Genomic DNA, 13,981 nt, shown 5'->3' on the forward strand with positions numbered 1-13,981 from the left:
TATTTGGCAACCCAAGAAAATTTTTCATGCTAGTGTTGCTCCCCAACTACTTTTACTTCTGAATGTTGCTCAAGGGTTCAAAAGGTTGGGGATCCCTGCTATAAAGGGTGAATACAGCAGTTCAGCACTACTGTTGCTATTATTTCAAAACCTGAATATACATTCATTCGGGGAAGGAGCGTGAAACAGCCTGAGGGGAGAGGGGAGGAACAGCGAGTGAGTGGGCGGCTCTGGGCTGGATGATGCAACCGCAGGCTCAAGAAAACCCTCTCACGCTGACAGGTCAGGGCTACTGAAAGTACTACAGCCTTCCAGGAGTGCGGGGTCCCAAAGCTCAGCAGCATGGTAAGGGCTTATATAATGTTTCACTATTCTATATGTGTGTGCCGCATGTTGTCACGATGTACAAGTTGGAGGAGATGTAGTAACGATTTGCTGCAGCTGAGCAGCTCTGCCTCTTTCTCGCCTCAAACTTCTGCTTCTATTGATTTTTCAGTGCAACAGGCTTGTTGGCTTCAGCTGCCCCGGCACAATGCAACTCTGTGTGAAACTCTTTTAAACTCACATTACATCACTTGCTATAATATGACCATTGGGGGTCACTGTCTTATTGGTGTGTGTGGCAGATGTATTAAGCACTGCAGTATGGCCTCCCCTTCACTCACATTGCTAAATGAAAAAAAAAAAATATATATATTTGCATACACATTTGTATAAAAGACGTGTGTGTGTTTAGAGTAGGATAAGAGATATATCATGAAGATAAATTCAGTTCTACCAATGGTAGGAGAATTGTGTACATGGGGTTTACTTTGCTCCTGGAACTATTATGGCTCTCCTTTGTAAACAGGTATGAGCTTTATGTTTCTGCTGTAGGTACTTTCTGAGCAATAGCAGCCAGACAAGGGTTGGCAGTGGGCTCGGATATGAATGTCAGCAGTGTGGCGCTGTGCATGTGGTGCTACCCTCCCAACCTCTGGAATACAGCTGTGTTGCAGATAGGGTTGCCACCTTTTCCGTGGAAAAAAACACCACCCTTCCTATCTATTTATCTTTTTTTTCAGTATTAATAACATTGGGATCAACCATCATTTTTACCAGGCAGTAAAATACCGGCTAAGTGGCAATCCTAGTTGCAGATAAGAAGTGACAGTGACCTGTATTGACAAGCATTCCAAATACTGGGTGGAGTTTGTGTCTTACTATCTGGTTTCCCCTGATACCATTCAGGAATATTTAGCATTTTGCAACCCTCCAGCTGCTGTTGAACTCATGACAAGTGCTGGAGGGCTACTGGAGGTTCAACATCACTGAATCCTGACAGAAGGGGGTGGGGTTGTGAAAATACTGGTGTCTTGTATCTCTACATTCAGAAATATTGAACAGACTGACCATTTGTGGCACTTGTACAGGTGTGTGGGGGGGGGGGGTGTGACACTAGGTCTGGCTCCTGTGTGATGAGTTTGCATTCCCAAGGCATAGAAATTTCATTTTTGCATGTAAACAGAAAAAACAACATTCTAGTGAATATACTTATGAAAATGTAAATGTCATCTGATATACATGTGCTTGTTACTCTAGCTACAGTTCCTCAAGGGTGCCTCCTGTAAGTTTAGCTGGGTGAGCAGCACTTCAAGGAGCATGTTACTTAGAATGTGCCTCTAAAATTAGCTTGCAGTCCAGTGCATTTAAAAATAAAGTCATATTATGTTATTACGTGTAACTACAACATCATGGAAGTGTTTGTTGACTTATATTGTTTATTTCTGACAGAGCAGCATGTGGCACAAGGATGCCCCCCCTGTACATTTCCATAACATGAGTGGGCAGGGTTACTGGGAAGAACACGTGGCAGCTGCTGTAACTGACACTACAACAGACTAACTCGCTGCAGTTTGAAGGGGTAGTGAAAGTAAATCTAGATCATTGTGTGTACATTTGTGATGGGGGGGGGGTAGTATTTACCAACTGTAAATGGAGTTACAGTTGGAAAATGTAATATTTCCTTCATAAAAGCATTGTTTATATTTTTTGCATATAGCTGAAGCTGGTAATAGAAAATACATGTGGGCAACATCTCACAGAATTTTCATTCAGGAAAGGCCATATGCAGCTGTATTTTTTTAGATAAAGTGTAAAGGGAAAAAGGAGGCTTGTCATTTAAAGGGGTCATGCACCATTGAGTTAACTCTTAGTATGACGTAGAGAGTGATATTCTGAGACAATTTGCAATTGGTTTTCTTTTTCTTTTTTTTTTTATTATTTGTGGTTTTTGATTTATTTCGCTTTTTATTCAGCCACTCTTCAGTTTGCAGTTTCAGCAGTCTGGTTACTAGGATCTAAACTATCCTAGCAATCATGCAATGATTAGAATAAGAGACTGGAGTATGCATAGGAGAGGCCTGAATAGGAAGATGAGTGATAAAAAGTAGCAATAGCAATACATTTGTAACCTTACAGAGAATTTGTTATTTGGGTGGGGTCAGTGACTCCCATTTAAAAGCTGAAAAGAGTCAGAAGAAAAAAGGCAAATGAATATTAAACTATAAAAAAAAAATAAATAATGAAGACCAATTGAAAATTCTTCTATAGCATACTAAAAGTTAATGTAAAGGTGAACTACCCCTTTAAGCCATGGTTGCTATTTTCAGAAGAAAAAGTGAACCAAAATATAATTAATATCCAAATCAAAGTGGCATATACATATCAGTAAATATAGTTATTTTACATTTTTTACATTGAGGCTACGTTTTGTGATGCTTTTAAGTGTCACTCGCTGATCACCTGACAGGGTACAACTGCAAGTTGCAACTGTAACAGGAAGTGTTGAGGGTAAAAGACAGAGCTCTGTGCATTTACTGGCTGATGTAACCTAGAATGTATATGTGCGTGTGAACACAATGCTGCATACAAGTCAGGTGGGCTTTTTATCTAGCATATTTAAATACACGTCTGCAATGTTCTGGAGGTATAGTTGTTAACTTTGAAATAAGAGGTGCATTACACTGAGGGGCCTTCACACATTCCACACAAATGACTTTCTGTAATATAAAAATAATGTGTGACAAAGCATAATTTTTCTGTATGCACCAGATGCAGTGAACATGTCAGTTTATTTTTGTTTTACCTCTCAGCATGCCATATTTCTGACTCCACAACCACCCCTTCACCAAAAAATTGTTGATACACCTAAAGGCAGCACTTGTGTAAAAAAAAAGCTTTTTATTCAGAAAAAATAAATTTATTTTACTGAGACTTATTGTTAGCAGATGGAACTAGTAGGTGCGAAGATATAAATTTTAAGGGTTATGTCCCTGCAATAAATTGGTGCTACTGCGGGCGACAAATCTCCCGAAAAAGGCTTCTCCACTGCCAATACTTAAAACCGCCAATGGTAAATCCTACACATTGCTTCATTCTTCCAAAGTCCCAAGGCAACTTCAGATGAGCTTTGACTTTGATATCAATTATTGCCGGCAGAGAAGCATTTTCAAGTGATCTGTTCCCCGCAGTAGCGGCAATTTATTGCGAGTGACAAATCTTCCTGTTGGACATTATAGCCATGCTGGTTGAGCCCAGGTAGTCAAGCGCCTGGTGAAAAAGTACAGGTTTCCCATTTTCATTACACATTTGCCCAAAAAATAACATGCAATTTGTATGTGCACGGTTTACTAAATACATTTTGTATAGTTGTTATTTTACCCCTCATTTTGGAGTAGATAAGGTTTTCTACTCAATGTATATTAAATATTTGGCATATACAATATTCTATATAGAAATGCCTAAATATGTAACAGAATCTAATGAAATCAGCAGTTATTTAAAATAGTGAATTAAAATAGCGGTACAATGCTTAATTTGTACATAGCATACCGTATATACTCGTGTATAAGCTGACCCGAGTATAAGCCGAGGTACCTAATTTTACCTACAAAAACTGGGAAAACTTATTGACTCTTGTATAAGCCGAGGGTGAGAAATGCAGCAGCTACTGGTAATTTCCATCCCATGCTCCATATGGAAAAACAAGCAGTCCTCTCCATATATATTTAAATAGCAATTCCATGCACTTTATTCTACACACAGCCCAAAAGACTGAGGCCAAAGCAGTGGCACAGACAGATTACACAGTGCTGAGAGTTGTAGTACATATAGGCCATAGGGTGAGGATGCCTGCTCCAGCAGTTCACAGCAAGGGAGAATACAATAAGGGGAATAACTTACATCCATGCAGTAGAGGAAAGGGAGGGAGGTGAGGGCACGGTGTAGGCTTTCCAGGAGATGACTGCAATGAATCCAGCAGTGATGATGCGCATAATCAGGAAGTGTGCGAGCTGCCGGGGGAACGTCGCGTGAATCAACTAGGTACCGTAATGACCCGAGTATAAGCCGAGGTAGACTTTTTCAGCTTATTTTGGCTGCTGAAAAACTCGGCTTATACTCGAGTATATACGGTATGTTTAAACTATGTAAGATAAAATATCTAGGTGCTTTGCTAAATGTTATTGTCGGGAACACAACAATGGGAAAATTAAGAATATATTTCTCTGGCAACAATAACAGTTGTATTACACTACACCATGAAGTTACAGAGTATCAATTGCAGTAAAGCCTTTGCCAAAATAACCATTGAGAAAATGCACTGACCAAGATGATACTGTAGCTGGATCCCTATTGAGTCAATCCGGTCCAGTCCTAAGTCTTTTTGTTTTATGTGTGTGTGTGCATGTGAATATGCTTGTTACAAGCACTCCAAAAATGGGCCCATCGGTTGGATGTATCTAAAGAATGTTATATACATATAACAGCGATGTTCATAATCCTCCTGCACTTGTGGAACTGCAACACACAGAATCCCTCAAACTGCCATATCCTCTGTACTTTTATCAATATTTTCAGAGGGGTCCAAGGCACATGTTCTTTCTGCCCTACTGTTAGACTTGCCCTGAACAAAGGAAGATAAGATCAAGGAATTCCTTGCCTACAGATGCTTGGTGAAGTTTGTTTGATAAGTGGCACTAATTACGTTTTCTCCATTGATAAAGGTTTGTTATGTGAACCTAAAATTGCAATGCCAGTACTTGTATAAAGTGTTTCAAATGCTGAAGTTGGGTATGTAAATGCTGCAAATAAAAATCCCCAGAAGTGTGTAAGAGTGGTAATAAATGCAGTAGCAAAAATAACTATAAAGTTAAAAATGATTTATTATGCAATATAGCCTAACGTGTTTCATGCCAAATGGGCCTATGAGTAAGTGCCCATTTGGCACAAAACGCATTAGGCTATATGTCCTAATAAATAAATTTGAACTTTATTGTTATTTTTGCAACTGAATTTATTACCACTAGCGAAACCTTTACCGCACTTCGCCAGGCCGCCGCTAATTCACTAAAATCCGAAGTCAAGCAAAGCAAAGTTACGCTAGCGATGCCTAATTTGCATACGGCGCCAAGTTAAAGTACAATGGATGTATATGTAGCAGCAAATCCATTACACTACACAAGCCTGGGAAAGCTTCATAAAATGTTATTTTGCCCTATACATGTGCCCACTGTATAGTTTAGGTGCCATATGTTAGGGAATGTAGGGGGGGGGAAGGAGGGTACCCCCAAAAAAATTTACGATCTTTTTCAGCCTATCACCCTTAAAGGAGAAGGAAAGGTTAAAACTAAGTAAGCCTTATCAGAAAGGTCCATCTAAATATACCAGTAAACCCCCAAAGTAATGCTGCTCTGAGTCCTCTGTCAAAAGAAACACTGCATTTCTTTCCTTCTATTGTGTACACATGGGCTTCTGTATCAGACTTCCTGCCTTCAGCTTAAACCTCATTGCCCTGGGCAAGAGCATGCTCAGTTTGCTCCTCTTCCCCCTCCCTTCTCTACTGTAATCTGAGCCCAGAGCAGGGAGAGACTCGGGCAGGAAGTGATGTCACACCATGTTAATACTGCAGCTCCTATCCTAAACAAACAGAGAGTTTCTAGAGCTATTTACTCAGGTATTGCAAAACATTCTACAGAATAAATATAGCCTTCTAGCTTGCACTATTGCAGCTAATCTATTGGCAATAAAATGCCTCCGTAGCTTTCCTTCTCCTTTAAAAAAGTAAGACGCCAGCGTTTTTTGGGACTTAGAAAAAATGTCAACTTTTTTTGAAGCAAGTCCTATTTACTCTATTGCACTTCGCCTGGTCTGAGGTGGCGAAGGCAAGTCTGGCGCAAGAGGTAACGTTCAGTAAAATCATCAAGTTAGTGAATTAGCATAGTTACGTCCCTTTGCCATAGCGCAACTTCGCCTGGTGTAAGGGTCCGAAGTAGTGCTAGAGTAGGTCCACTTCACTAGCGAATTTACGCCAGCGCCCGTTAGTAAATTGGCGAAGTGGCAAAACGAATTTATGCTAGCGTTAGCCACTTCGCACTTTACTAAATTTGCCCCTAGGTCTCTTAAACGCATCTAGGGATTTGAGACCGTAGTGTAACTTTGTTTTGTGATTATACATACACATTCAATTTTTTTTGGGAGCAGAGATACATGCCACTATTCAAAAATATGTAAATGCTGCCTTCTGAATCAGGCACAATCAGGAATTTTTTTTCATAAGTATAGTGAACTATTACTGTACAGTATTATATTTGTGTTGCTAATATGAAGCCCCTTCTGATAGTAACAATTAGAAGTAATACTCTATTACAGTGAAGGGGTTTTGATTTGATATGACCAGAGCACACTTGGGGTTATGTAATAAAAGGCACTAAGTTTGCCCTGGTGCAGTAACCCATAGCAACCAATCAGCAGGTAGCATTTACTGGTCACCTGTTTAAAAGCAGACATCTTATTGGTGGCTATGGGTTATTGCTCCTGGGCAAACATTATGCCATTTATTACATTTGGGGGCATGTGTTCTGCCCATATCTACATGGGTTTTGATTTGGGTACTTTGGTAGCAGTGTGAATGATCAAGCTTAAAAAATTGCTGCATAACATGCCGTCTCTATGTAAATAAGTATAAAAATAAGGATAATAAAAAATTAAATCATATTAACTAAGCGCTTTCTACCAACATCTTTATTAGCAGTGGATTGAAAAACTAGGTCAGCTGTTAACAACATAGGTATTTCTACAGCTGTTATTTTTCTATAAGTATATGCTCTGTTCATTTTTCTTTCATTGCTTCCATGGCCATGCTATTATATGTTGCACTGTACCTTTGCTGTTGTATATATTGTATGCAGTTTAGAATATTTATTATGTATATATGTAAGAAGCTTTCATAAATGAATATCGAGGTATCTTACAAAAACTGCATGTACTGTTACATTTGGTGCAGAATACTTTCACATTGCTTTCAATACTCATTGCTCTTAAATAGTTTCATTTGACTATAATGTATGTTATTTTTCAAGCCCTTTATACTGTACAGCACCATAACAGAGACTTGGTTTGTTCCGCTGTTAATTATTAATATTTACCTATACCACAACATTTTTTGTTTAAAGGGTATCTAAGGCATATTTATGGTCTTTCCCAATTGCTTACTCCCAAACATAAGTGTTTTTGTGTAAATATTAGCTCTGCTAAGCTACGGAAATGCTACTAAAAAAAGTTTACTTCACATATAGCCACCCTTATTGATGGTGTACACACCCATGGCACTCAAAGGACTTCTCACACACGTACTAAACACATATACTGGCCCTGTGTGGCCAAGCAGTGGGATTATGCTACAGAACAGAGTGCCAAGCAAGCAAAGGGAGACTATTTTACCCTAGGTAAGGGGACACTTTTAGAATGTATTTGTGGTGTAAGAAATGTGTTTTCACATTGCCCACAGCCTGTAGATGAAAACAAACAGGGTTAAATACACTATCCAGACGGTGTTCGCATTAATAGCCAGTACAGTATGTGCTGTCTTAAATAAGATCCCATTAAGTCAGACCTGCTCTCAGCTTACAAGAAGAAAAGGATCCGCATCCAGCAATCAGCATCCAGTATTGAGCCTGGCATTGTAAAGAGTCTGGCCAAAGTAACCTTTTGTGAAACACAACAATGACCAATTTAACATGCTGCCGAATATGTCACAATATATAAAGAATTATAATTATCATTATTTTTGTTTGTGACTGCTTTCAAAATATGTATAAGTAATCAGCAGCAAATATTATATCTCCTTAACATGACACCTTTCATTCCGAGGACAGAGCTGCTACAGGAAAAGCGAAACACTTAAACAAGTTAAGTGTTTAGTTTAACAAAACTAAAATAAGTATACTTGTACACAAAATGTCACTTTAATTTAAAGGAAAACTATACCCCCAAAATGAATACTTAAGCAACAGATAGTTTATATCAAATTGAATGACATATTAAAGAATCTTACCAATCTGGAATATATATTTACATAAATATTGCCCTTTTACATCTCTTGCCTTGAACCACCATTTCGTGACTCTATCTGTGCTGCCTCAGAGATCACCTGACCAGAAATACTACAACACTAACTGTAACAGGAAGAAGCGAGGAAGCAAAAGGCAGAACTCTGTCTGTTAATTGGCTCATGTGACCTTACATGTGGTTTGTATGTGAGTACAGTGAATCGTACGATCTCAGGGGGCGGCCCTTATTTTTTAAAATGGCAATTTTCTATTTATGATTACCCAATGGCACATACTACTAAAAAAGTATATTATTATGATAATGGTTCATTTACATGAAGCAGGGTTTTACACATGAGCTGTTTTACTCAGTATCTTTTAATAGAGACCTACATTGTTTGGGCGGTATAGTTTTCCTTTAAGATAATAATTTAAAGGGTGTTTAATGATGTTTCTCTCAGAAACAATAAGCAGTATATAAGTGTTTGGTAAAAATCAGGAATTTAAGAAAAGTTTATGAAAATCAATATGGTTAAATTCAACTGGTGATAATCACCTCAGGATGTATCGGTCCACCTTCTGAGGCAATAACCACCTGCGTGATTCATTTATCATGTATGGAACATGATGTTCTCCAAAATGGAGTGCAAGGATCTTCAGTACCCCCACGAATAAAGTAATGCCTGTGCTTGGTAGCGCTGTATTAATGAAGTATTAGCTGGTCGAATATTGGTGCCCCAACAACTTAAGGGGTTTGTTTAACTTATTTGTGTTTTTTTTAATTACTTGGCTTTTTATTCAGCAGCTCTACAGTCTGAAACTAAAGCCACCTGGTTGCTAGGGTCTAAATAACCCTAGCAACCATGCATTGATTTGAACAAGAGACTAGACTATTAATAGAAGAGAGCCTGAATAGAATATTGGCAATAACATGTAGCAATAACAATAAATTTGTAGCTTTACAGAGAATTTGTTTTTGAATGGGGTCTGTGACCCCAGTTTGAAAGCTAGACAAAGCTAGAAGTTGCTTAGAATAAGACATTCTAAAACATACATAAAGTAAGGCCACACTAGGCGTTTTGGGGAGATTTGGTCACCTGGCCAATTTTGGTCTCCACAAATGCCTTCCCTCACTCTGCGCCGGCTAAAATGAAAAAACACCGGTGCTAATCACATGCGGCGGTTCTTTTTCCGAAGTCGCGTAGAGTGAAGGAAGGCGTTTGGGGAGATTGGTCACCGCAAAGACAAGGTGATTAATCGTCATGCGAGCAAATCTCCCTAAAACGCCCAGTGTGGCCTTACCCTAATGGCGAACCATCCCTGTTTATAATCAGCGGGTTCTACGGGTAAAGTGAACCCCCACTGAGTACAATTATGCGATTCCTCTGTCTGTGCAGACACCAGCTGAGTATAATCGGGTGATTCCTGTGAAACTCCCAGCTATAGCAAGTGGAGATGGCCCGCCCACTCTAACTCGGCAGATTAGAACGCTGGCCCAGCTGCCTCAGGTAAGTACTGCTGTTATCAGTAAACTTGTGAGGCCTATCTGCCTGTTAACAATGAATCTGGTGTCCTGCAATAAGTGGCTTTAAAGGGTCTGCTTACAGCCTTGCATAATGAGCAGCAGGTAAGGAGCATGTCCATATTCTGTTCTGCAGTGTAATGAAGTCTAACTAATTGCTTGCATACAATGTGATCATATGTATACCTGCACTGTTTGGTCCTGAAACCAGTAGCCCTAATGGAAATAGATACATGGGCTAGCATGCTTTTCCACTGATGTGTAGTGTATACTGGATTCTGGCTAATAGCCCATCTTAATCCAGTAGACCTAATGGATATAAGTGGAATTTAATATGACCTTATGTTGAACTACAGTGTACTGAGTTCGGCCATTTGCATACCTGACATCACTAGCCCTAATGAATATGGATTACTGGGTAGCCCTAATGGATATAGAGCACGGGTCTGGCTGGCTGCTAAGTCCTGATATATGCTTACTCTAAGCAGCAGCTAATATAAACTATGTATTGCATGTTGCCGTAAATGTATCTATGTGCTCCTATTTTGTTCTGCAGTTTATATGCTCTGGTTATTGCTCACCTGGAACAAGTAACCCTAATGGATATATATCACTGGGCTGGGTGGCTGCTAGGTCCTGATATATGCTTACTCTAAACATCAGCCACCCTATACTATGCATTATATGTGGTTGTGGGGTACATTGGGGTCTAATACCGAGGAGTACTGACATGGATACTACATCTGAATGTCTTATTCCAATGCATTGCTCCTATTATAAAGTATGGCTTAATCAATTAATCAGGGAATTTAATTTATTACATGCCATGTTTCTCCCTGTGGTAGGTAAGTCCACATATTTTCTTGCTAAACATGGCAGGAGTTCTGTCATAAGGATTTCTTGTTTAACAAAAACCACAGGTATGTAGTACACAACAAAGTGTTTGGGGCCATTGAATGTACATTTTCCCAGATTCAGCAGCCTTGTATTGTAGATCACTGCCTGAATGAATGGAGGGCCATGCAATTCTTGCTTATTCCAGTCAAATGTGCAGTATAATTACTATCCATTGCTGGGTATTGGGCATTGTGCTCTGCCAGTATCTCAGGGCCTTGACTGAGGCATATGTAATAATCTACTATGATAAAGCACACAGTTTAATACATGTAGCACCATGGTCCACACCCTGCATGGGGGATTCTAATGGATAATCTTCTGTTTTGCTCCAACATGGTTATATCTACAGTCACCTGGAGAATACATGCGTATGCTAAGGCCAAAAACCTTCGGAATGAATGCTTACTTAAGGCTTAACTGTAACATGTATAAGCTCCATAATACAAAGTCTACCAAAGCGACATATATGTCTGCATCTATAGGTGGGCCATAGATGTGTGGGTATATATGTGAATATATAGGTGTGTTTATGTGTGCGTACATGACTACAAGTTCTAACTATGACAAAGATAAGGAAAAAGAAATAGTTCTCTATGCTTGCCTGGAATAACCCTGTATGTATTTTATGCTTAGTTGGGTGGGAAGTCCGTGCCTCCTACAAGCTAGAAAGGGGGTGGCTTCTAGCCAGGGCAGGTTTTGACACTTACTACTAATAAGCTTAGTGTAATGATGTATGGGCCATTTTATCTGTCATACAAGTGAAAATTATATCATACTTACCGAGAATTTCCTTTCCTGGACTGTAGCATGGCAGTGGGCAAGCTATGGGATTCATTCCCGTCACGTGACCTAAATTAGCAAGCAATCAATAAATTTGGCTCCCCACCCGCATGCATCCATCTCATTGATTTAAAACAGAGAGCTCTCCCCACTCGGGTCAGGAAGCCATGCCAACTGCCATGCTACAGTCCAGGAAAGGAAAATCTCGGTAAGTATGATATGATTTTCACTTTTCCTGTTCCTTCACATGGCAGTGGGCAACCAATGGGACGTACAAAAGCATCATATATAGGGAGGGTATAACCAAGAGAGCTAACTGATATACAGGCCACTGCACCCTCCAACTAGAGTATTTATTTCATAGAGCAAATTTGGTACTGTGGATAGCTGCAGCTAAATAATATATTGACCGAAGGCAATCACATTCAACAATATTACTTAGAATAGACCACCATGCAGTTGCAGAAGCATTAATAGAAGTTTTCCCATTGAGAGATTATACATTGAAGTTACTCCACCTTGTAGCATACTCACCACTCCACTTATATTTGTAGTACTATAGGGCTCCATCTTATGGATAATACATTTATATACTTACAGTTTTTGAGAGGTGAACCCTGGTTAAACCTGTTATAAAGATAGATTATTAGTTCAATATACTAACAAGTTCATGCAGAAGCCCAATATGTACCGGATAAATCCAGGTAGACCTATGGCAGGATTTTGTAGTATGATCCTTTGATTAAGTAATCTAATAGTAATGCATTATCCCTATAATTGCCATACCATAATGTATAATAATGTATTAATATACAAACGTCTCAATAGTAGGCGTTGCCACAAAATACCGCAATAGTACCATGCCGACTATTTAAAGTTATTGCAAGAGAATGACATCGCAAATGGATATATTGTTTATATTCTATTAGTTTGCCAATTAGTATCAAGACCTCTCTGATGGTGAACTGTAAAATAAAATACACACAGTTTTATGGAGAATATTGTAGAACAGCAATAATTTGCGACAATACCCTCATTATTAACGTACCGTATATACTCGAGTATAAGCAGAGTTTTTCAGCCCCCAAAATATGCTGAAAAACTCTACCTCGGCTTATACTCGGGTCAAGCGCAAAAAACGGTCGCCGGCATCTAAGAATAGTCGCCGGAGTCCAAGAATAGTCGAGGGAGTCCAAAAATAGTCGCCGGCGTCCAAGAATAGTCTCCAAGAATAGTCGCTGGCATCCAAGAATAGTCTCCAAGAATTGTCGCCGGCGTCCAAAAACGAGACGCCGGCACCTCCAATGGGAGCAGAAACCCTCAATTTTTTGATTGAAACTTACCAGAAGCTGCTGCATTTCTCACCCTAGGCTTATACTCGGCTTATACTCGAGTCAATAAGCTTTCCCAGTTTTTGGAGGTAAAATTAGGTACCTCGGCTTATACTCGGGACGGCTTATACTCGAGTATATACGGTACTGAAAGCCAGACTATAGCTGATGAAGATTTCTTCTTTCATGTTGTAAATTATGTACATTTGAACAGTCTCACTTAGGAAAGCTGTAGCCATACATATTGTATCAAAAATAAAAATAGCATAGAAAGCTTATAGCCATTTAAGGTGTCATATGGTAATGAACACCATAACAGAAAAATAAGATAAAGTGCTGAATATATGGTAGACATTCCACGTGGAAGGAGACCAAGCATATCATGGACACTGGTACTTGTGGAAGAGATACTGCCATAATGCCCCAGAATGCATATATAACTATTTGGTGAACCACCCTCAATTTAATTAGCCTGACACCATATGTCCCACTATCATTGTACCCTACTGCATTGTGTATTTTTATGCATATTAATGGGAAGGAACATTTTTGCTAAATGAATAACTGTCTGCGTCTCAGTCTCCTGGTAATTGCTTAAACTCCCCATACTCACCATTTTTTGCATGCCTGCATTTAAATGCTGCATTGCTATCATGTGGGATCAATGATACTCCCTGGCCAGTACCAGTTGTAAGCTGGTAAAGATAATAGAATGTAGGACAGCCTAGGAATTGAAACACCAATGATGGATTGCAATCATTTGAATACCACGTTATAAACAGATTTCAAAGTACTCATTTGAAATGGTTAACTGCAGATGCAATACCGTTATAATATAATAATGAGCTGCATCATGGGAGTAATTAATAACTGTAGAGGAGTAATAGGATATTTGCAACCCCTATACCTTCATAGTATTGACGGTAAATTCAACGTTTCCTGAATGCATCAGCCTTGGTAATTTACAAGATCATGATATAATCGTAGTGAACTGCAGTGCTGTATAAAATAATACTGCATAATGGACAAGGTACCACTAGCTGCGAATATGCACGCAAAACCTTGCATGCCGAGAAGCCACA

The 13,981-nt window shown here is 39.2% G+C and overlaps 1 protein-coding gene across 3 annotated transcripts in view; it reads left to right on the top strand.

Annotated features, from left to right (window-relative positions):
• Positions 1-206: 206 nt before the first annotated feature.
• Positions 207-13,981, top strand: part of slc6a9.L (solute carrier family 6 member 9 L homeolog) — a 92,131-nt gene continuing 78,356 nt past the window's right edge. For 2 of the 3 annotated variants that reach the window (XM_041590440.1, XM_041590439.1), the window contains exons 1-2: positions 229-345; positions 9,767-9,877. The gene's annotated coding sequence lies outside the window, so the exon portion shown is untranslated. Of the gene's footprint in view, positions 346-9,766; positions 9,878-13,981 lie in introns of all 3 variants that reach the window. The other variant, XM_018258359.2, reaches the window with a different exon arrangement.

Source organism: Xenopus laevis, chromosome 4L, assembly GCF_017654675.1.
Source record: "Xenopus laevis strain J_2021 chromosome 4L, Xenopus_laevis_v10.1, whole genome shotgun sequence".
Classification (NCBI taxonomy): Eukaryota; Metazoa; Chordata; class Amphibia; order Anura; family Pipidae; genus Xenopus; species Xenopus laevis.